This window comes from Larus michahellis, chromosome 2 (assembly GCF_964199755.1).
Source record: "Larus michahellis chromosome 2, bLarMic1.1, whole genome shotgun sequence".
NCBI classification, from domain to species: Eukaryota; Metazoa; Chordata; class Aves; order Charadriiformes; family Laridae; genus Larus; species Larus michahellis.
In genome coordinates, this window is record NC_133897.1 from 38,255,176 (window position 1) to 38,278,919 (window position 23,744).

Genomic DNA, 23,744 nt, shown 5'->3' on the forward strand with positions numbered 1-23,744 from the left:
GGGGATAATTCAGAAATGTTCACGAAAAAGGGTTGCAAATGCTGCTAAATTTTTGGCTTTCAGGCGAACAGCATGAGAGGAGAAAATTCCTCCTCTCAAGATAGAACAAGCACAAGTGGAAGTATGCCACAAGTGGAAAGAGATTCATGCTTAAAATAGTAATAGGATTAAGTTTGGGTGGTGTATGAATTAACAGGCACAGAACATGCACACACAAACAGAAAAGAAAAAAAAACAACTTCACAAAATAATGCCAAGGAAAACTCGAACAATCATTTGCATGTGTTTTAGCTAATTAAATTACATTTATTTCTGTCTGGCTATATATAAAAAAAGTGTACCTTTTGCTCGTCTACCAGCTAGCAGGAAAACCAAGACTAAAAAAACACCACCAGCCCATGTATACATTTTATATGCATCATTTTATACTACCTATCTATCCAAAATACATTTTTTTAAAAAATAAAGGAAAATATATCTGGAATTTCAGCTACACAAAGTTTCTAAAAATTTGTCAAAAAATCTGAGCAACAGTAATTTCTGCAATTACTTTTGTGTGAACAACCAAAGACAGGTTTTACAGCAGCCTAACTTAGCTCCCTACAAATTGAGATCACGATTTTCTTTCAGTGGCACTTGTTAAACCTACATTTGATTTATTTTCAGTAAATGAGCACCTTCTCTTTTATGGCTGTTACATTACCCCAGCCTTTACACCACCAAGCACTGTTGAGATACAAAATACCAAACGCTAAGTAAGAAATACCTGTCACAGAAGGATGGCCTTGAAATTCCATTTGCATGTTTTTGAAAACATTACTGGCCTCTATGAGAGTTCACGAGTAAGTCCACTATCACTATCAACTCATGCATTCAGTGACTAAAATTTAGTCTTTCATATGGTGATTTTGTCAGGAAAAGAAAAATATCATAAACAGAGGCTCACTTCTCAGCAGACAGGAAGCAATATGCAAACTAACAGTATTTTAAAGTAAAATGGACCAACAGTAAAAAACCAAGACCTTCTCCCCTTCATCTTCTGCCTTCTTTTTATGATCTTTGTGAGGCTTTTATGAAGAAAAATACCCCTCTGCCCCTTCTCTTTAGGCATAAACTAGACTATGAAGCAGAGCTACCTTGACCTACTCTTCCTTCATCGTTTTTTTTTTTTTCTGGTTAAAAGCAATTAATTTCTTCTACAGAAAATAACTGGCACATTGTTGCCTGTCAGATTAATTTTGGATCCATATTTTTTTTAAATAGGGCATCAATAATCATGGTGCTCATTTCGTCAGAGCTGTCAAGCCAAAATTTACCCACTTTCTCCATGCAAAACTTGGAGGAAAAAAAAAAAAGAAGAAAAAAGAATGCATTGTACATTTATTTCTTCCATTAGTCACCTTTCTCCAATGGGTTCCAATGAATCCCTGTCATCTCTGGTTTCTCACAGCCCGCTTGGGTTTTTTTTCCTCCTTTGTAGTCAGTATACAGTTCAGAATAAAACATTACTATTTTTTGCTATCTGCTTGTCCATGTGCGTACATGGAAGTCGATGCTTATCTATATGGTAATATGATCGAACTACACCAGAGTTTAAATGTACGCAAAGCTTTAACTTTTTTTTTTTTTTTGGAGGGGTGTGTGTAAGTCAAGTCATACTTTGCTTAGAGTGATTCTTAAAGGGAAATTCAATGGGAACTGCAGGTGCTTAACACCTCAAGGAAAAAAAAAAAAAAAGTAAGTCACTCTAAGGAGAATACATTCTGAGGATTCCCCCTCCCCCATAATATCTAGTCAATCTAACCTCAGCTTTCCAATCCTAAATCCCACCACAACAGGACAGATTGCTTAGGGGATGTTGTGCAGATGTGTTTTGTAGCACTTTGCATGTTATTGAGATAAATCCAGCAATTTAGAGCTGCAGAGTAGGCTTTCCTTCAAGGGATGGATTTCTGTTAAGTCCTTATCTGCATATAGATGTTTATTTATGATCCTATTACCTGCAAAATTGTGACCAGCACTTTTCAAATATTCCTTAGGGTTTCAATTGTGAGAGTTAACAGGCAAGAATAAAAGCAGCATTTTAAATAGCCTGTGTTGAAATTTTATGCCCACTATGAATTGCTCTCCAAGAAGTGCCCCAAAAGTAATCAGGAAAAGAATGTTCCTTTGAGGTGCAAAACTGTGTCCAGAGAAAAAGCAGCCCGCCGACCCCGAGTCCTTCACCCCACAGTCCCTGTCAAACAGCATGGAAGCTTCCCCCACGATAATATATGAACAGGAAACTTCAAAGCAATGTCGCAGCTTTGAAAGTGTAGTTCAAGGCTAAAAGACGATTCTGTAGAAGGACCAGGGGTGTTTAGTCGTACTACCAGACAGAACAATAGATTCAGGTACTGCAGTACAATGTTGGCAATGTTTAAGTGCTACCCAGCTGCAAAATACTAAAACCAGCTAACACCACATGCATCCACACACAATTTAATGCAAAATTCTAAGCAGTCCTATAATTTCACCGGAATAAACACACCTTCTTAAAAGAAGAAGAAACCTCCCTCCTGTCCACATCCACCATTGCATCCTTCTTCCTATCTGAAGATGTGAAAGTGGATGGATGAAACCAAGGAAGAAGCCAGCTATTCCAAAGCAGACAAAGTCAACTGGTATACATATTGTTACTATTTAAATATCAAAACAAAAAATGGCTATCACAGCTTATTTTTGTCTAAAAGAGACACGATGCAGTGAAGTAACAATCAAGCAGTTCCACAGGAAGTTGCCTTATTAATGTAGTGTAATCTTCAGGATTCTGCATTCACCCAACAGAAGAAAACCAAAGCACTTAATGACCTATTTATCTTCCCAGGAGTATTTTTCAAATTGAGACATAAATAAATGTTTTTACAATACAGACAAATTATGACAGCAAGTATCCATCTTTTTAGTGAAGGTTTCACGATTTAAAAACATCTCTTCCATCAGAGAACTTTCTCCCCGGGTAAAAGCTACCAGTAAATTCTGCACAAGAGATGACAGTACTTATTTCCTTTTTTCGTTTCATTTTCTGCTAGGATGTTTACCAAAAGTTCTCACAAAGGGCAAAATGTACCTCGCACCAATTTGAAGTATTCATCACTTACAGATCACATACCAATGTTCTCCCACAAAAGCACAGGTCCACACAGGTTGTGAAAGACCTTATAGATACTTATCTCCATACGATCTATTTTTGGAGTTACACCAATTGCCTTGAAGGTTATCTTTCCTTCTGAATTTCTTTCAAGTGTCTTTATCGCTTTAATGCATCTTGGCAAGCCTGCTACTTCCTGATATTTTGAAATAACTTTGAGTTAAGTTGAGAGATTTTTATAACAACTAACAAAGGAGCATGTCTTTAATTAATGTCTATCTATCTTTTGGTAACTGGAGTAAACTTTGTTATGAATAATGTACTTCTCTGCACTCTAATTTTCAAATTGGTTTCACAACAGTTTTCACAAAATGAATGCCTTCAACTTTTTGAGTGACATCTACCAACACCACACATCTCCTTAGCATAAGCGCATTGCCAATATCCCAATATGTCTGTTTTGAACCTGCCTACTGTATATATTTCTTCTAATACTTTCATTTCTTATTCTAGCTTAAAGTTTACCTTGAAACCCTCCGGTCTTTCAAACAGGAGACTGCTAGGCACTGATTGATAAAGTTGCAGTACCTTCTTGCAGAAAAGCTATTATTTGATATCATTACCTGATTTCCTCTTGAAATGCTGAACAGCACTGCTACGAAAAACAAACATTTTCCAGAAAGTCTTTGAGCCATCTCAGCTCTGAAACATTGTTTCCTGCAAGGTGTCCTCTGAACTACCACTTACTCCATTCCATCTGATCCTGCTCAGTTTACTGATAGTGGTGTTAATTCTCCTCTAGATGGAACATGACAAGAAAGTAAATGAAGAAAATATATCATCTCATGTTCCTGTTAACAGCCTTCCTACCAATTGGAGATACTGCGTAAAAAGGAAAACAATATACACCTAAGCTTATCCAACTTTAAGCTTTATTATTTTAATTGGTTTATTAACTAATCCTACTCAGTGATACTTTATTTTTGATCTCTGGCATTTTACACACAAATGCGTAAACCATCATGTTTTTGACTTGAATATGGGTCATTTCTTGCAAATATCAGTATGTCTGCTGATCTCTACTACTACCTTCCCTGCTTCCTCTCCTCTGTAACTCACAAACTTCTCTGCCTGCCCCATAGCCAGGCTGCTTCTCTTCCAGTCCAAAGGAGCATTTTCCACCTAAAAGGGTCAGCTCTCGTCCACCGAAGCAGAGTTCCACGTGCTCATGTGAGATATGTGGCAAAGGCACACAACACAAGCCTTCTCTTGTTCTGTTCCGAGAGAAAAGAACAGAAGATAAACATTGGAACTCTCTAAATGGAAACGCTTGAGGGTCCTTAAAAAGTCACACGGAACCATCTCTTCCTACAATAAAGATTAGTATTTGCAGTCAGCTACGTGCAAAATAAATAGATACTCCCCTATGTTTTGAAGTACACATTGGTCTTAAAGGGTCAATATGACTGATGGACTGTCTCTTCATAAATATATGTGCATACACTACCCCTGTGGCTGGTGAGCATGAAGAGGTTGCATGCAAGAACATACCATCGATACAGAATTTGAAATACTTCTTTAATATCTTTACTAAAGTTAAAACTACAGATACTCACTGTAGAGGAGACTCTGAAAAAAAACAAAAACAAAAACACACAAACAACAACAACAAAAAAACAACACAAAACCCCCTCAACCTGTAGATTACAAAGCGTAATAACCACATATCCTTTTTTCATAAGAGTAACACTGACAGCAAGATTTCCCCATGGGATTCCTGCATTTACTGGTTTTAAATAATAGAATAAGAACCACAACTTAATGTTTTAACAGTCTGCTAGAAGTCATTGGTACTGGATTTAGGGTTTGGTTTTGTTTCCTAAACTTGTACTAATCTTATTTTTATTATCTATTTCTTATTTTTCACCTAATTTCATTCTCTTGTCGTTTTACTGCTGATAGGAATACATGCCTGGTCTTCTGATTTATACAACTTCATTTTGATAGCTGATCAAATTACTTTTGCGGTAAAACCTAGTCTCAAAGTAACAGCAACATCTAAGCCAAATGTAACTAACAGACCTTGCTACCTGTTCTTACACAAAAATCTCAATCATTTACAACTATTTCACAAGAAGGTTGCGATTTTGTATTCTTGGCTTTTTTTAAACAGTGAATAAAGAGTGAACAGTCATTGACAGATAGTATGCAGAAATCTTTGTTCAGCTTAAATCAGGAGAATTTTAAACTGTTATCAGGGAGAGGACATGATTCCACAGTTTAAGAGACAGGAATTCAAGACTCAATGTTTCAAGAGATCAAAACTCTCTGAGTCTTTTATTCATATAATTTAAAGAGTTTTCTGAAGATGTTACTTCAGAAATTCAGGAACTGAAAACTCATTCGATGTTCAGGTGGCTACCAAGTTGCCAATTATTGTTTATCTGAGGTAGGGAGAAAAAAAACAACTCAGAAATTCATCCCTTATGCACACCAGCAGTTGCCATCAATGTGCAACGGCCCAGTCTATACCCAGGACTGCTGAACGCGGCAACAGTCTTAATTTTGTTGTGCATGGGATATCACAGCTGAAGAAGGTTATTCTAGTTTTTGAGACACCAAATTAAGCCTGTGGGCTTTGTGTTACACTGAGCTTGCACTGATGAATGAAGTAAGCTCCTTCTTTATCCAGCCAACAAGCAGAAAGGCTTCCACACGTGAGTGTGATCTCACGTGATCATATTCTTATATCCTGCCCTGGCTGTATTCTCGGTCTCAGTGCCTATATTTACAGATAGATAGAAAACACTGCATATCATACTGTATCTTGACTAGGTAGTAAATTCTGTGTGTAGGTATATATATACATATATATATGCACACATACAATACATCTATGTATATATACGTACACATGTATAGACAATAAATATAGATATATTCACACACATCTACACGTGCATGCACACATTCATTCATAGGTAAATGACCACTTCATAAGGCCCGTGTTTTCAGGGCACCATTAAGGTAATTACAGGAACTCAGACAGCATTTTAGGTGTGAGGACATAGCATTCCTGTGGCACAGGGAGCTGAACAAAGGGCAGAATATAAATGTGGAACCTTAGAAAATACAGACTGAGGATTTCTGTCTTTAGTATTTCAGTAACTTCCAGCTTTTGTAGAGGTATCATAAAACTGAACGTACAGTTCAAACATTTGAGTAGGTATGGGTGTAGAGGAAGGTCAATACATTAGATATTACAGTTTCAGAGATGGAGCTCACAGCAGTATTAAGGAGACGGGCTTGCGCATTTCATCAAGGTCTGGCTGCCCTGCAAACAGTAAATCAGTAGTGCTTGTACTTCTGCAGATGGTTAAGTCCAGCAATACAACGGCAGGCGCACAGAATTACCTAGCGCTGTTGTGCACAAAGCATAAGGCACTGTCAAATTTTCTGCTACTGCAGAAAAGGCAACATTAAACATTTCGTACAGCTATTCCCTATATATCCTCCATAGACTGCATTAACTGCTGTCAAGTTCAGCAAAGAGATTAAAGAGAGATCAGTCAACCATTTCACGTGCATGTCGGAGAGGAACACAGTATGAGAGTAAAACCCTGTACCTGCATTTATCCTCTCTTGACTGATACTAGGCAAACAACTGCCCAAAGCCATGTATCATATTCAGCAAGGAAAGGACCTTCTGTTTTCCTACCTTAATTTGCTAAAAGGCACAGAGGGCTGCCTCCTCTCACACCCTCCTCCTTTCTGCCACTCAGGAAAACATCCCATCTCTGCATCACACAAGCAGCGGTTTGGCCACCACCTCTCTGCCCTACAGTTTCTGCTGCGAGTTATGACAGCAGAATCTGAGTATATTTCTCTGTAGAGCTCCAACACTTTATTTGCTTTAGAGTGTGGAAGAACTGATAACTTGACATGTCAAAGCTACTTCTACTTTTCTCCTGCTTCCAAATATTTTTCCTGCAATTTCTTTCCTCTTTTTTGTGCCCTCCTGCACTGCAAATATTCTAATTCACAGTCACAGCACTTCGGGCTGATTAAAGTGTTTGCAAGTGATGACAAAAATATGCTCAAACCGCAGACGGCTTGCAAGGACAGATCTGCCACGGAGAAGAAAAATAATTTATGAGCAGAACCTGCTTTAAATTTGCTGTAGAATCATTACCTTTACCGTCTTCAATGTATCAGGAAAGCAAATAATTGTAATTACAGATGGGACATAGCTCTTGCATATTTAAAATACTCAGTAATTACTGGAGTGAAGGAAGTCAAGTCAAATGCAGCAAGTAATTTTTTTTCTTCCACAGAAATAAAGCAGATTTAATATTACCCTTGTCTAAAATTCATCCAATTCTTTAATTTAATATTTGTTTAAATTATATTAGTCTTAAAGAAAAAATCTGACTCCTACACTTTAAAAAAAATAATTGCTTTAGGGAGATACAATGACCTTTCAATACATATTTTTTTTTCTTTTTCCTTTTCTTTTTTTTTTTAATGAGAGATTGATAGCACTTTTTCGATGTAGGCACTGTGCCTGTGGGCAAGGTGCTGGCTTCAACAATTCTCCAGCTACTGCGGCCCCCTGTTAGGCCCTGTGCCAGACAACACCTTACCCAGAAGAACTAAAAATGGACCACTGACTTCACTTGTAGTCTTGCCCAAGCCAGGCTCACAGTAGTGGTTTCAAGACAATCCTGTGGTGCAGCCTGACACACAGTTGTTGCAAAGGACAGGCTCTCTGCAATGAAAAGCAAACCAGCCATGCTTCATGAGCTCAAGTGAGGCTCAAAAACTTCCCACAAACTCATCTCTGGTGGCAGGAGAAGTTTCGACTGAGGTGAAAACATGAATAAACACCAGAGGATCAGTGTGGAGAGGAACGCTGCTTGGCAAGTTCATTCTTTGATATTTCACACAGCATTAATTCCTCCTAAATACTTGCCTGTGCTTACAGCACTCCTCACCTCTCCATCACAACAGGTGACAGGTCACCGCACAGCCTTTACATCATCTGAAGGTATAAAAGGAGTCTTTCTCCAGAAAATTTAATAGGAACACCACCTCTCTCACATCTTCATCCCAAAGGCAAACTTGGTTACAATTGTCCAAAAGATGAGACCAAAAATGATGAGAGGGGACCTCAGGTGGTTAACTAGTCCACTCATCTGCCAAAAGGATCAGCTGTATCATTCCCAACATTTGTTTTAATAACCTCCAGAAACAGAGATACCAGTTTCAAACTATTTCCATCACCCAAATCTTTCTTACTGCAAATTCAAGTGGTCACTTTTTGTCCAAATATGCATTTGGAGGGGTCAAAAGGACAGAAATTTCTCCCTGAAGCATCAGGTCTGACCCACTGAGGGCTCTTCTGGGAGCTGGCACTAAGCTTGGCTGGTCCACTTGTTTTGTTGACTCAAAACGGGACTTAACCATTTCAGCTCTGGCCTTCCCAGCACCATTCACAGCAGTGAAACACAGATTCTGCTCTGTATCTCAGACTGAGGGGGAAGAGGCCAGACACCACCGGAAAAGGTCAAGAATTAGTCACCACCAGTAAGAAAGTCAGCACTAGGAACTAACAGCAGAAAGGAGTTATTGATTTGCTCCCTGTACTAACTCACACCACCTGCGGCATTGCAAACGAAAGCACAGAATGAGTGTTTGGTCCAGAACCAAGCTCTCCAGAACCCAGTGCGCCCATCACTGTTTCCTTGGAGCCAATTCCCTTATGGTTTGGCATTCCTCTTACAGTACTTTTATCTACACTGTGGCGCTCTCATAAGGAGTTGTGAAAAGGCTGAGCACGGACAAGACCGGGGAGAAAGACAAGATGAACCCTGTGGAGAAGCAGACATTAGCCAAGAACAAACACCGCAGTTTGTTGTTCTTCTCTCTGTTATTCAACGATTTGTCCCAGTATTTTCTGAGGAATCAAAATTAAGATAACCGGTCTGTAATTTCCCCTGTCAGCCTTTTAAGATGTAAGAGAGTAAGTTGAGCTTTTTTCTAGTATATACATATATCAAAATTCCTGAAATGGGTGACAGTTACTTAGAAAGCACAAAGTACTTCCCTTTCCAACTCACGACACAGAACCAAGCCTTGGAAATGCCTTTATGCATTAAGCTAGGAACACAATTAAAAAGTTTTCATACTAAGCAATCATTACTCATAATAAGACAATCATATATTGTTGAGCCACTAATGCCATTGATTTAATCAAAGATATAGCAAAACACAATTTGGTCTACCGAATCCCACACAAACTAAGTTCACTTTCTACTCCCTTCCCCATCTTCATCTGAAAAACTAGAATTTACCTGGGGAGGCATCAGAGCAGATAGCTGTCACTTTTTTGTTCTTTTAGGTACATCTTTATAGTTAGACTACACAACAGACCATCCCATCCACCCCAAACACAACCAATAAAAAAAAAAATATCCCCAACATACAGTTTGCCAAAAAACTCTGTACATTATCTACTTTTGTTATCTGCTTCACAGTCTAGTGAGGCTCAAAACAGGCAATGGAGCCACAACTTTACCAACTAAGGAAAAACAGGGAAACAAATGAAACATCCAGCTGAGGAGTATCCCTCAGGGAAGCACTAATTCCAGTGAAGTCAACCCTAACACTGAGCAATGGAGGAAGCAACAAGCAAACTTGAAAATCCTAATTAAACAAAGGAAAAAAAAAATAGGATGAGCCCACAAGTTTTCCAACCCTTTGCTTTTGGTATCAATGAATCACATCCAGTTTTGAAATTAACTCAAGCTAAGTCTTCAGTAAGAATAGTACCTTATTGTAGAACTGCCTGCTTTCTGGAGTTTTTTCTACATATTTAATGTGTTCTGATCTGTACAGATGTTCCCTTTTCTTTCACCAGCCAAATCTGTAAAACTTAATGATGAACTGCTTATGAATTTACCTAATCTAGGGTTTATATAAAGGCATAGGCACTTTTGACATTTAAAAATGCATTTTAAGCCTTAATTTGACAATAAATGCTTTGAATCAGAAGTATTAACAATGCCATAAAGACAAAGCTAACAGATAAAATAACAGCGATTTGGTAAGGAATGGGAGTATCTCTGCTAGTATTAAAAAAAAAAAAAAAAAAAAAAAAAACACCCTCACATAACATGTGGGAATGACAGATCCTCTCCAACTAAAAAGACAAAGCTGACGTGCTTAAAGTACATGTTTAAGATCCTCGACTTGGCTTAACTCAAACAGCTTTGATTGGACGGGGTCCCTCAACAGTATTAAAACTGTTCTAATTGCATTCTTCAAGCCAGCTGAAGGCTGACAGCTTCCGCTCTCCCGCTCGCTATCAGGGCACATCAAGGACTTCTGTTATGAGAGGAGCACCTGGTCCAAATTTATTTCAACAGCCCAGAGCAAAATGGGAAGGTGCTTAATGTTCAGCCACAATGGTGACATTTTTACGATATGTCCAAAGTTCAGAAACAAACAAATGAAGGATTTGAAAGGCGCATGAACAGAAATGGTGACAATAAAAATTCAACATTAATATATCAATTTTAAAACATATACCACCCATATTCTTGAGGGCAAGGCCAAAAGTTCAAAGCAGAGAAAAGAAGAAATCTGTGTAGCTAGCTTGGCAGGAAAAAAAAAGTCTCTATAACTTTTTGAAAGAATTGCCGACCTTTTATTAAAAATGACATACTTAATTTCATCCTATGTTAGACGATTACGAATAGTACCACTCATTCCACCCAAAAGTGGTGGCACATTTCAGTTTCAGCAGAATAACAAGTGATAAGAAAAGTTTTCTACTTTTTACGTGAACTTGGCTGGTTTGTGCCCCTCCCCCCGCCCCAATGTTAAAAATCAAATTAACTGGAGGGGCAAGGGGAGACGCACAGAGGCTAATATTCTAAAATCGTCAGATCAGGAGTGAGAGATGAGTGAATCATTACTGAGAAAATTATCATAGCGTTAAAGAGGCTTTAATAATGTTTCTCAATTTCTTTAAAAAATACCATTGCTATTTTAAATCAAACCTTTATTAACATGAGACTCTTGTTCAAGTCAAAATTAGGCCAAGTTTATTTCTGCAGCTACAACTAAATTAAAATTATAGTCATTATGTAAATTTATAGAAGATTTCTCATGTACAGAATAACTGAGTATTAGCGCACTAAGCTTTTTTTTTTATTTTAGAAATTGAAACACTGAAAGTGCCTCACAGTAATCAACGCATATCCACACAGTAAAGCAAAGACTACAGAAAAACACAATTATGCAATGACATAGGAAGTGGCAATTAACTCTTTATAAGTAACGGCATTTAGGAACAATTTTAAATGTACATCGCAAAACCAAGCGATTCCGTACTATATATAATTAAGATCTGAGTTCAATGCCTTGGAAACTTCTATTTAGGTATAAGAATATACTGAAAAAGAGAAAGTAAATTCTTTATTCAGTATACTGGTTTTGTACTCCAGTAGAAAGCATCTATTTCCTTCTCTTTGGCAATTATTGGCTTACTTTCCAATCAGTACGTATGGCCAGATTTGCTGCCTCATATAAAGTTATTAGTATGCACACATGTGGTACTTTTCTTTACCAAATAGATAAAAGTGTAATTTCGGAACTGACTGAGAGAATCTGCAGTACAATCTAAACTACTGAAAAAAGACCCCATTCGAGAAAGACTGAAATACCTAACTATACAGGTAAAAATACACCATCTTTAAAAATGAATCCCAAATAATTTATGGAACAGTTAGTGCTGCGATTTCTTGTAATCTTAAACTGCAGCTCTGCCTTCTCGTGCAATTTCCCCTCTATTCCACATGGTAAATTAGAGAACATTGCCCAAGCACAGACTTTTCTTGATAGTGTCTGTTGATACCAATCATCAGTATTGTCATGACTATTGTGCTTGATCAGCAGCATACTTCTCAGAAATATTTTCCTTCTGCTTGCTTCCTATTAACCGGGACAAGCTTCCCTAAGGTCTTTCTCAAGAACAGCCTGGCTTTAGGAAATACGTTTCCTTATTTTACCTACCTAACACTTAACATCGACATTTTTCAGATAGAAATTTTTAGCGTAGTAACGAATGTCTTCTTTTCACTAAACAAGCAATGATTGTTATTAAGAAGCAGCATGCAAGAGCATTTAAAGATCTTTAAAAATCCAAATCCCAAGTCCCTACCCCACTTTTCCCCAAAGCCTCTAATGAAATAAACAGGTTTTTTAAACAAAAGAAAAATCTCAGGAGGAAAGAGGGAAGACGTGTCAGGAGAAATAGATGATAGTGGAAGAAAGAGTTAACAAAAACTGCAGTACACCTCAAAATGAGCTATAAAAGTTCCATAATGAACCTTCTAGTCCTGAACTATCTCTCAGGCGCATTCACTTATATTTCTTTATGTTGCCATCTCTCACTGCAAGTATAACAAGAAACTTAAAATGTAATTTTACATGTAGGTATATCACCTCAAATTAGCAACATAAAATTACTGACATTTATTCTAAAGAAAGCCCTACCGGCTAGAGGTAAAATGCTGAACTAGCATCTGTCAGTACTGCTAATTGAGGTAAGGTTGGGAACTATAAAGTACTATTAAAGGAATAAAATAATACCAAATGGAAATGCTGAGAAGGTACACTACCTTTTGACACTCTGAGTTATTATCCCGATTAAAGTAGCTAGTATGTTTGACTCTTAAAAGTGCCATGAACAGTAATGTGCTTCAGAATTGCAAGGAACATTCTTATGGGCCGCAGTGCCTGAAAAAACACATTAACAAATTCTTGCAATATAATAACGATATGTTTGATGTGTTTTTAATGAAGTATTCCATCTTTTGTAGTTTTAAAAAGCATCCGTCTTTTTTAGAAAAAACACATGAATGCCACATTTTCCCCTCCAGCTTCAGCAGTTCCACCTGGTCCTCTTCAGCCTAAGTTTCAAGCAGATTTTTGGACCACAAGCTACTTGCCAGATTCTTGCCATCATCTTGTGAATGATGACAACAGAATAAAATCCAACACTGGACTCAAAGGTAAAACAATTAAATCTAGAGGAATATTAACAAAACTTATCCAACTTTATCTTTTTTTCTTGCTTGGCCTATTTACCCATTTGACACCACAGTATGACAAAACCTGTAGAGCTCTGTCTGTTCATTTGTGAACACACAGCAAATTTTACTGTGGCATTTAGAAGTCTTTTAAATAAATTCAGTTTATCAGACATTCCTTCTTCCTTTTTCAGAAGGAACAGCAGGGGAAGAAAATCAAAGATTATTCTGATCCTCATAGTCTGACCTATGCCTACAATTTGTTGCTAGCCACAGCTTTTAGAAAATTCAGAGACTTACAAAACGCCACAGTACAAAATAAAGGCAACATAAAGAACATTCAAAGATCAGAAGGACCATGCTTCCTTTACTGCTGTGACTAGATGTGGTAGGTTAAATTATCAGCAGCTACCTCCTCTTTGAGAAAAATGCTGAAACCTGAGGGTAATGCAGACACAATAGTATGTCTACTCTCCTTGAAAATATTAAGCTGTATCAGTTTAAAAGCAAAAATTTATGGCCAGATCTTATGCGATTATTTTTGTACAGACTGCATGCACGAGGGAAAAAAAAAATACGGTATACATTTCTGACTTGCTAAAAACTTTCATAGTAGCACTAGTTAACAAAGAAAAAGTTCATGCCTTTGCCTTCACCCCCCAAATAAACTGAAAAATTTCAACTGGTTTAACATTTGGACATACTAAAATGAAGCCAAATAGAGCATACTTCATAGCTGAGCCTGGGAACTATTTTCAGCTTATGAAACTTATTTAGGTTGTGCACAGAAGCCTTAACCTCATTAAGTTCAACAAAAAGTAAAAAGTCCTGTCCCTGGGGAACAACCACCCCAGGTACCAATGCTGGTGGCCACCCAGCTGGAAAGCAGCTTGGAAGAAAAGGATCTAAGGGTCTTGGTGGACACTAAGTTGAACATAAGCCAGCAATGTGCCTAGTGGCAAAGGCGGCAAATGGTATCCTGGGCTGCATTAGACAAAGTATTGCCAGCAATGCTGAGCAGAGGTCCTTCCCCTCTACTCAGCACTGGTGAGGCCACACCTGGGTACTGTGTCCAGTCCTGGGCCCCTCAGTACAAGAGAGACATGGACATACTAGAGAGAGTCCAACAAAGGTCCACTAAGATGACAAAGGGACTGGAGCATCTCCCCTATGAGGAAAGGCTGAAAGAGCTGAGGCTGTTCAGCCTGGAGATGAGAAGGCTCAGGAGGGTCTCATCAATGTGTATAAATATCTGAAGGAAGGGTGCCAAGAGGATGGAGCCAGGCTCTTTTCAGTGGTGCCCAGTGACATGACCAGAGGCACGGGACACAAAAATGAAACACAGGAGGCTCTGTCCAAACATCAGGAAACACCTTTTCACTGTGAGGGTGACCAAGTGCTAGCACAGGTTGCCCAGGGAGATTGTGGAGTCTCCACGCTTGCAGATATTCAAATGCCATCTGGAGATGATCCTGGGCAGCCTGCTCTAGGTGACCCTGCTTGAGCAGGGGGGGTGGACCAGATGATTTCCAAAGGTACCTTCCAACCTCAACCATTCTGTGATTCTGTAAAAGAAGATTTTTCTGTAAAAGAACATTTTTATGTGCACTTTACAGTTACCAAAGAAGTATTTTCCATATTCTAAATGATCTGAAAGTCAGTTTTCGTATGGGAGACTGCACGTATGCACACATGCATGTACATATACACACAAACATCCTCACTCCTTTTAAAGGACAGACGTTCAGTATTTAATTCTTTCACAGTCTCAAGAATCCCACATCCCAAGGCCCTCCAAAAAAATACCTAGCTTGAAAAGTCATGGTGAATCTACTGCATATGAACAGTTTTTGAGAAGGGGAAAAGGACACAGCTATTCTTGAGTTAAGAATGTCAGAATAGTCTGTCAAACTAATGAAGGAGCTACCCGCTGTAAAAGAGTCCCTGATTTCACAAAAAGAATAAAGAAAAGCCTCAAAAGCCACCAGAGTTCTCCCGTGTATTTTGTCAGCATTCAAGTGACATCCATACTTCAGAATTAACAGAAATGCACCAGTTAACTGGGGCATTAAAGCAACCTCCGCAGAGCTGGACAGTTTGTAAAGTTCATTAGCACCTAGATTACCTTCCCACAGACTCTTTGAGCCCCTCACAATCTTCTGAAAGATCATTAGATTCTGACACATTGTTCTTATATATCTAAATGACCTTTCAGATATGCTCTTCAGGTTCTCACTGTTAACACTGCATGCCAAATGTCACCAAAATTTTTTGAAGTTAAGTGTCACCAGAAGACATTTTGACAGGCCATTTTGTTGCTAGATACAGCAACAGAATTATGTTACACTGGGGGTGAGGGACTGAAAGAGAGAGAAAAGCATCTGCTCCCTAGTCAGGTACACCATTCCTTCTGGTATCTCACATAGCTGTCAGCATATACACAGAGCCTTATGGAAGAAGCAGAGGCTGCTACTCCAAGTAGCTCAAGGCTCCCGGCATCCAGGGACGGCTTTTCTCATAAAGTGGCCAGTTCCAACAAATGCAGACTGATACACTGTTTTCCCAGACCTCACGCGTACTTTGGCGTACGATCACTGAATAATCTCACCTCTTCTGAGGAGCAGGCTCAGTTTACACCCCACCACATGAGCAAAAAACAGGGCACACACCCTGTAGTGTTCCATGACAGTTCACACTGCCAGAATGAATATAACCACTCCTTCCTGCAAGTCCACTGTACGTCTAGGTGTAGAGAAAGCAGACACACTAATACTTTAAGAGGATTAGGGAAGACAGGAGGGAGGGCCAGGGCATCCATTTTTATTGGAGAAGGGGAAAGACGCATTGCTTCATCTGTACCAGTCTGAGTGTCTTTCTTTTGACTTGCTAGTCTTCCCCTTCCAAAGAACTTCCCGGCAATAAGATGACCCAGTTCAAACAAACATCAGAAAAAGTTTGCCACATTTTCTGAATCAATCAGTACAAATGAAAACCATGAGAAACTGGGTGTGAATGAGCAAACAAGCATTAAAAGACAGGGGCTCATATAGCTTCAACTTCCCAGGGACAGCCAAGGACAATTTTCAACAAAAGGAGTTCCTAGTAACTTCCAGAAAACTGAAATATTTCTAACAATTATTCAGCAACTGGAAGAGTAGGAGACCTTGGGTCAGAACCGCTTTCTGATGCACGTCCCTTCTCCCTTTGAAATTGTCGTCTTTTTATCAGCATTATCTAGTGCACCACGAGCACTCAGGACCATGGGCTTACAAGGCAGGAGAGGAAAAACTCTTCCTATCCCAGGTACATGGCTGCACCTTCAAAGGTATTTCAGCAGCATTTGAAGACAGTCCGTCTGACTACCACCAACATCACAGGATGCTTATTGCACTACAATAGTGTCAGAAAAACATGAAGTTCCATAGAAGTCGGACTTCTCAGAGCCATATAATTCATAACATTAATTTGCTATTAGACAAAGAGCTTACCAATGGAATTTTACTGAACAGGTAATGAACAATCGTGACCAACCTGCTGGACAGGCAACATAAAACAATCTTTTTTACACAAACGAGCAAATTATAACAGCAAATAACTTGCATGAAATTTCACACCACACACACTGAACACATGAACTAGACAGTGGGGTGTGCGTGTGCATCTGCTCCACATGCTACCTGTCAAAGCAGACCGCCTACGGCTTAGTCAGGAGGAGACTTTAAAAACCTTGTGAAAATACAGATGATAAAAGGAACCGAGAGGGTGGTACAAAGTAACTACCTTCTCCAAATAAATACTCTCCACAGCTGTAAACTAGATTTTGAGTTCCTGGGGAAGCAGGAACAAATCCTCAGATAAAAAACACGTCTACTTAATGAATAGATACGTGGGAGCAAAGAAAGGCTGACATTTCTATAGCAACAGATTTAATGGTGCATGGCAGTATTTAATTCCACCTTTTCAATTAAATTTTCTGCCTTTCACTGTTTTTTTGCTTACAATGCAAACTACTTAGGATATTTGTCAGGGTTTGGGAGTACATAGATTTGAGAACTCCGAAGCAATAATGTAAGTGTAAGTCAGCAAAACTGGGTTGACTTTATTCCATCTACAAGCTTTCCCCCAGAAAAGTTTCCAGAAACATGAGCTGAACCTTGAAGTTTGTTAGATACTCTTTCCCAGGCCTTTATAAACCAAAAGCAATAAAACATTGTAGGCAAAGCATTCTGATCTTAGACACCACGTACAGTACTTATAGCAACAACCCTATGGAAGTCTTGTTATTGCTGCCTATTAAAAAAAGAAATCTGAAAACCAGAAAGTCAAAGCCTTGCTGCTGTGGAGTAAAAGAATGGCCTTTTTATGGTGTGCTACTGCTGCCTTAAGGGGTAAATCCTGTTTAGGGCAAACCCTAGAAACAAAAAAGCCCAGCATCGTTGTTGTATTAAACAGATCCCTCTTTTTGCTGATTTTATGGCACACGTAGAGCCAAAAACCTTCTTATCAGAACAAATGCTCAACTACTTACTTTGAGCCAATTAAAAAGGATTGTAAGATGACTTTTAAATTAAGGCTTTCAAGATATCCAACCAGCCAAGTAAACTGTGAGAGCCGGATGCCCGCCCTCAAAAGGTTTAGTGCTAGCGTCCCACCACCCACTCCCTCTTCTTTCATAAATAAAGTTATTCAAGATTCCAGGTTCCTTCTTTGATATATACAAGCTGCTTTTTGGGAGGATTGGTCTTTTTATTTGCAGACAGAGCAGGGGTAGAGGGAGGAGGGAGAGAGAGGAGAGAATTAGAACTATGTAGCTTCAATTCATACTACAAATGGAAAAACTGCAGGCTCCTAAAAATCATGGTCATGCTAGAAATTATATGCCAAAAACCCAACAGTGAACAAACTAGAGAGCTAATGTCAGTGAAAGAAATTAAGGTGTCTGTCTGAGGTTAGCTTGTATCTTTAAAACAAAAAAAAGCTAAGCTCAATTCTTTATCAGAAGCTGTGGTATTTCAAAGCAGCAGGACTTTTAGTAACGGAAACAACCATCATCCCAGACTGGTCTAGATTTTTTTTAAAGGTATTTAAGTACTTTAAGAAAGAAATACCTTTTAATGGATTCCTCCTAAGCTATTTCTATCAAGAATTCATAAAAGAGATAACTAATTTGACAACTAGCTTTGTTTTAATCAGCAATGGGAAAGAACGGGGGAAAGAAGTAATGAAGTTTTCCTTTTGTCTTTTTCAGCAGTCTTTGAAAAGCAGTTACATGCACAGCAAGAAAAGATTAATAAAATTTAAGACACATTAACTAATTATGTTGTAGTGGACCGATTTTACACTACTTGTAAATACATCCTCATTGGGAAGAGGTGTTACATATTAAGGTCCAATCATTATTTACCATATCGCCAGGTTTGAATATGGAAACACCATCCTGGTATGTTACAAATACTGTTTCCAGTTTTCTTTGAAATCCAAACACTAGTTTTACAACATGTAAAAGCAAGGAAGGAAAAAAAAGCCCCAACCACAAATATGTATTTTTAAAAAACCCAAAACACAAAAATACATTTAATATTGAATTCAAGACCACTAAAAAGCATGCAAAACTACTGTAATTTAAGAAAATTAACATCTTACAGTGCTGTTTATCACCAACAGCACAGAAACCTCTGTAAGTCTGTTCTACTGTATTAGGCACAAAGAACACAAAACATTACTAAAATAAAACCTCTAGCAGGTAATCATAAAGTATTTTAAAAATGGTGTGTTTTTAAGATAACACATTAGAGGCTGTTTAAAGCTTTTAAAAAATTCATCCTTTGAAAAAAGATCACACACGGGGTCAGTGATATTTTGCTAGCAGAAGTCTGTATAGGTTTACTGAAGTTAACTTAGCCCAGGTGAGGATCACACCCAAATCCCTGTATTTTACTGAATATGTTTTTAATGCTTTTCCCCCTGACCTTCACACTCCGTCGCAGCAATTATATTTTATTTATAAATTGGTGTTTAGTGTTGGTTTATGTTGTGGATAAAACCTTCAAAGTATTAACACTACAATAATTTTTTTAAAAAGTTATTGCACACATACCGTGTTCTAAAAATATTTATGACAGAAGTATATACACGTATGTATGTGGCTACATATAGACACCCATGCAGAGCCCAACTTCCACTAGGGAGCAAAAGGTAGCGGCCTTTCATCTCCAAACCAAAGTCATTTCTCAGCTACAGAAATACCACATACAGATGAAAAAATTAGCAAGTCTGGGTTTTTTGCCTTTGCCCAACTGATTTTTTTAGTATATCTGTATTTTAAATGACTTGCTTACAGTCTAGAAGCCTATGGTATAAATTTCATCCCAGAGTGAATTTTTATGATGGAGTTATAAACCCCTAAAGAAACAGGGTTTACAATGGAAGTGCTGACATAACTAACTATAGCAGCACTAGCAGTGCCTCTGTAATCAAGGCACATTATATTTATGAGGTAGGTAAAAGTCTGTAACCATCAATCACTGGAATCATATTGACAGATTCTAAGTTTGAGGTCCAACAGAATTAATGTATTCAGTTTCTCACACCATTGATATGAAGGGGAGAATTTGCAGGCACTTTTATGGGCTCCGGCTTTGACATCTTTACAGAAATCAGTGAGGGGCTGTCTTGCTGAAACATTCGCTAATCCGCTGCCTCAGCATTTCTAGGTTTTTCACGAACCTTTCACAAAATGCTCAAGAAGTAGATTGTCTAGAAACCAAAAGTGACCTTATTCATGTAAGTATGCTTCATGAGCTGGTCATTACAAACATTAATTCTACGTATATCCACCAGACATTTAAAATTATACCTAAGAATGATTAATCACCCAAAGAATATCCAACTCCTAAATTATAACTCAACATCCCTATATAAAACAATCTAAAATGTCAGCACCTCAGTCTTTATGATATCACACCGTTCCAATAATTCTGTTTTACAAGTAAATTCCTATTATACATTAATAAGTGCTGTTGGTGGCTAAACTTCATGCCTTTGAGTAATGACCAGGTTGAAGGCAATTAGGCCGGCCAGGTGCAGCTGGGTTAGGTACTAATAAAAAGTTTTTAAATTTTACTATTTCCGTTTGGATTTTGGGGATGCATTCCAATCTGCCCAAATTAGGGAGGAAATTGTTTCCACGTTTTCAGCTGTTCCATGGTCTGACTCTTACTGACCGATAGCCCACAAAGTTTTGGTTTTTTTTTTACTTACACACACACTCTCACCCTAACTCGCAGGACACAATGTTTTTATTTTTCATCTTGTCAGACAAGTACAATAGAAAACTAAGAAACTATTAAATAAGTTTGCAGAAAGAGTTTTCAATTCAGTCAGTCACAGAGTTAGCTGGGCTTGAGCTAAACTTGTCTGAAACCAGAAAGTCTGGGTTGGTTTTCAAACTCTTTTTCTACATATAAATGTAGAATAAGAACTGAAACACAGCCATTTCATCCTCCCTCCCTCCATTCCTCTGAAAGTCCAGACTCTTGTGAATGCGTTTTCCATAACATGGTAATATTTATTTTTTTTAATTACCTGAAAACTTTTTTTTTTTTAAATCAAGTTGACTTAACACCATTTACACTGATTTTAAAAGCTGTGTTTTTATTGATGTAGAACGTGCAAGGTGCTGCCAATGCCTGTGGTTTAGGTCACAGGAGGAAGGCTTTCTGAAGTGACACCACTGCAGACCAACGCACAGGAGAATTCTGCATGTGCACACATGCACACTTGGGTACACCTTCCTGCTCTCTCACCTTCATATACATTTTCATGTGTGAATCCTACTCCAGGACAGCCTGAAATTGAGCACGGAGAGCATCACACAGTCCGTGGCCAGAGGCATCAGGAAACCTCCAACACTTCTTCTCACCAGAATATGCTCAGAAGGCAAAGCTACCGCCAGGGACCTGAGGAGCTCATGGGCAGAACTGTCCTGTTCCCCGCGGATGAGTCCTGAGGCCTTGCATGACCCTCAACTTCTCCACTGCATTATAAAGTCATTCTCTCACATGAAGCTTTACTTCTGGAAAATGGAAACCATAGACATGGATACTTTTTTTAGGTGCTCAAAGCAACATTTGTTAGTTTTCAATTCCTACTTGTAAACCATACAGAGATGCTGCTTTGGCTCAGGAAAGATTTATGCCACAATTCATGGGTGACTGGGAGACTATTCTCCAGGAGGATCAACAACAAGCTTTCCCCATTCCTACAGGCCAGAAAGGCATCCTCAGTGAAGCCTGGGCCAAAATGCTGTTTAACAGGGACCTTAGGTCTGACTGACTACAGCCACTTCTGCATGAAAGCTCACAACAGAGCGGCCACACCGAGAACCCATCGCACCAGTGGGTGGGTGACTGTAGAGACACATTTTTCTCCTTCCCAATGCCCCAAGTTCAGTGCAACAGGCTCTTGGATAAACAGATTTGTTTTCTGAACTCTTTTTAAGCTCCCGTCAGAAATTTAACCTAGGAAATCTATGAAGGTCCAACAGCATTAAGGGAAAGGCATCACTGAAATGCACAGGATTTAGCCACACAACTAAACTGCAACCTCTGCTCGTTCTGTAGCTTTTGCACAGATTTGAGCCTAGGGGAAAAAAAGAAAAGAAATCACGGATTTTTGAAACCAGAACAAAAGTATAATTCTATGTGCCAATTTAAAAAGCCATCATTAATTCCTATGACTCTATAATCTGAAATTAAACATGGCATACATTGACTTTTTTGAAGGCATTATTTTGCAGGCAAAAATAAATAGTAATGCAGCTCGCAGATTTGGGCATACAGGGAGTTCAAAGAAAAGAACCTGTTCTGCGTTCCCACAAGCCAGCAGTGCCCTGAGGAGGGCAGCATACAGGCACGTATTTAAGTACACCGAAAACTGTTCTGAATCACATGCTTTACTAAAACTGCCTCGCCTTTCAGGGGATTAGTGAAGTACCACACACACAGTCAAACATCGTCATAAAATGTAGGTAAAAAGACAGCAGGATATTAAACTAAAGCTCACTAGAAAATGCCAAAGCCTTTGCTTTCATGAGTATCAACAGGAACAGATTCTTAGTATCTGTAGTATCTCAGAATTTCTTCACTCTAAAGTACTGCCAGTCTAATTTTAAATGTGCTAAACTAAACCAAGAGGTTCAAGAAACAGATCATTCTATAATACTGATTATAGAAGTAAAATGGGAACAATTATCAAAATCTTTAACAATGTATCTCCTCACCAAGCTCTGCACATTTTAAAAATCAATTCCTTAGTTGAACTTGTTCAGTAAGCTTCATGAAAATAAATCAAGTTTAAAATAGTTTAAAAATACAACGAAAAGGCATCTGTTTCCAGACAGTTTTCTCAATTACTTAACTAAATCTCCAATTCAGTTATGTTGCCATAAACATTACAGGAAGGAGTATGGTTTCCAGTTATAAAGATTCTCAAAAGTGGTTACAATGCTCCGAGAAAGCAAGATTATAAACACACCACACATTTGCTCTGTTTGTAAATAAAACTGGAGGTGGTGTTTTTAAGACTTTTACTATGGCATTGTCATAACTGTCCAGTCTGTCTTTTCCTATCAGTTTTATTTTTGTCATTGACTTCAGGATGATATTTTGTGGTGATAAATAAAATTGGACTGTAAATAGAGAGTTATTCCTTTAATAGCTAATTACAAATTATTTTTTGAAGCTTCACAAAAATTTGGAATCCAGAAGTACAGGTAGTATCAGCATTGAAACGGACTCACAATTTCCGAGGGAGAGCTAACTTATTTAAGGAACAGAGTAGCCATCAGCATTTTAAAAGCTAATTACAAAGCTGGTAGCCAAAGGAAGAAATTCAAGGAGCAGGAGGAGCTGCACTTCGCCAAGCAGCTGCATTTTGCGCAGCGCGGGGCAATCCGCTGCCTTGCAGTGCCCTCTGGTGCTGCTCCTACAGAAGTGGAACATCTCGGGGCACCCGCAGCTCCTGGCAAGAGAATTAAACCCGAGTGTCATAAAGCCCCTGTCGAAAATTCTCCAGCCTCTATATTGTCACACATGCACATATTTAATGTAAAAAGCGTAACTGTGGGAAAAGCACTAAATTGCACGAGGCGTCACTTGAACAGAATTCTACAAGGAAATATAAACCTACAACACAACTGTTCTCTGAAAAAGGAGCATCCACCAAATTATCCCAGAATATAAAAATATACAACAAGGGAAGGTCAAAATTATATTTCCACCTGTTCACAAAACTCCAGGTCCCATGTTTCTTTTAGTTTTTGGAAGCTACAAAGGACACAGTCCCCTTCTTCCCAGCTAAAAGACTGATAAACAACCATAACCTTAATCACAGAAATTTAGGAATGCTTTATTTCAGTGCCAGTCATGTTGTGATTTTTAAAAACAAATAAACAAACAAAAATTAAATGAGCAATACAGACAGATAGATGCTTTCAATAGGATACTCTCAGAATGACA

At 38.4% G+C, this 23,744-nt stretch overlaps 1 protein-coding gene across 1 annotated transcript in view; it reads right to left on the reverse strand.

The window, feature by feature from the left end:
• Positions 1–23,744, reverse strand: part of JAZF1 (JAZF zinc finger 1) — a 199,354-nt gene that overhangs the window by 130,476 nt on the left and 45,134 nt on the right. The gene's annotated exons all lie outside the window — the stretch shown is intronic.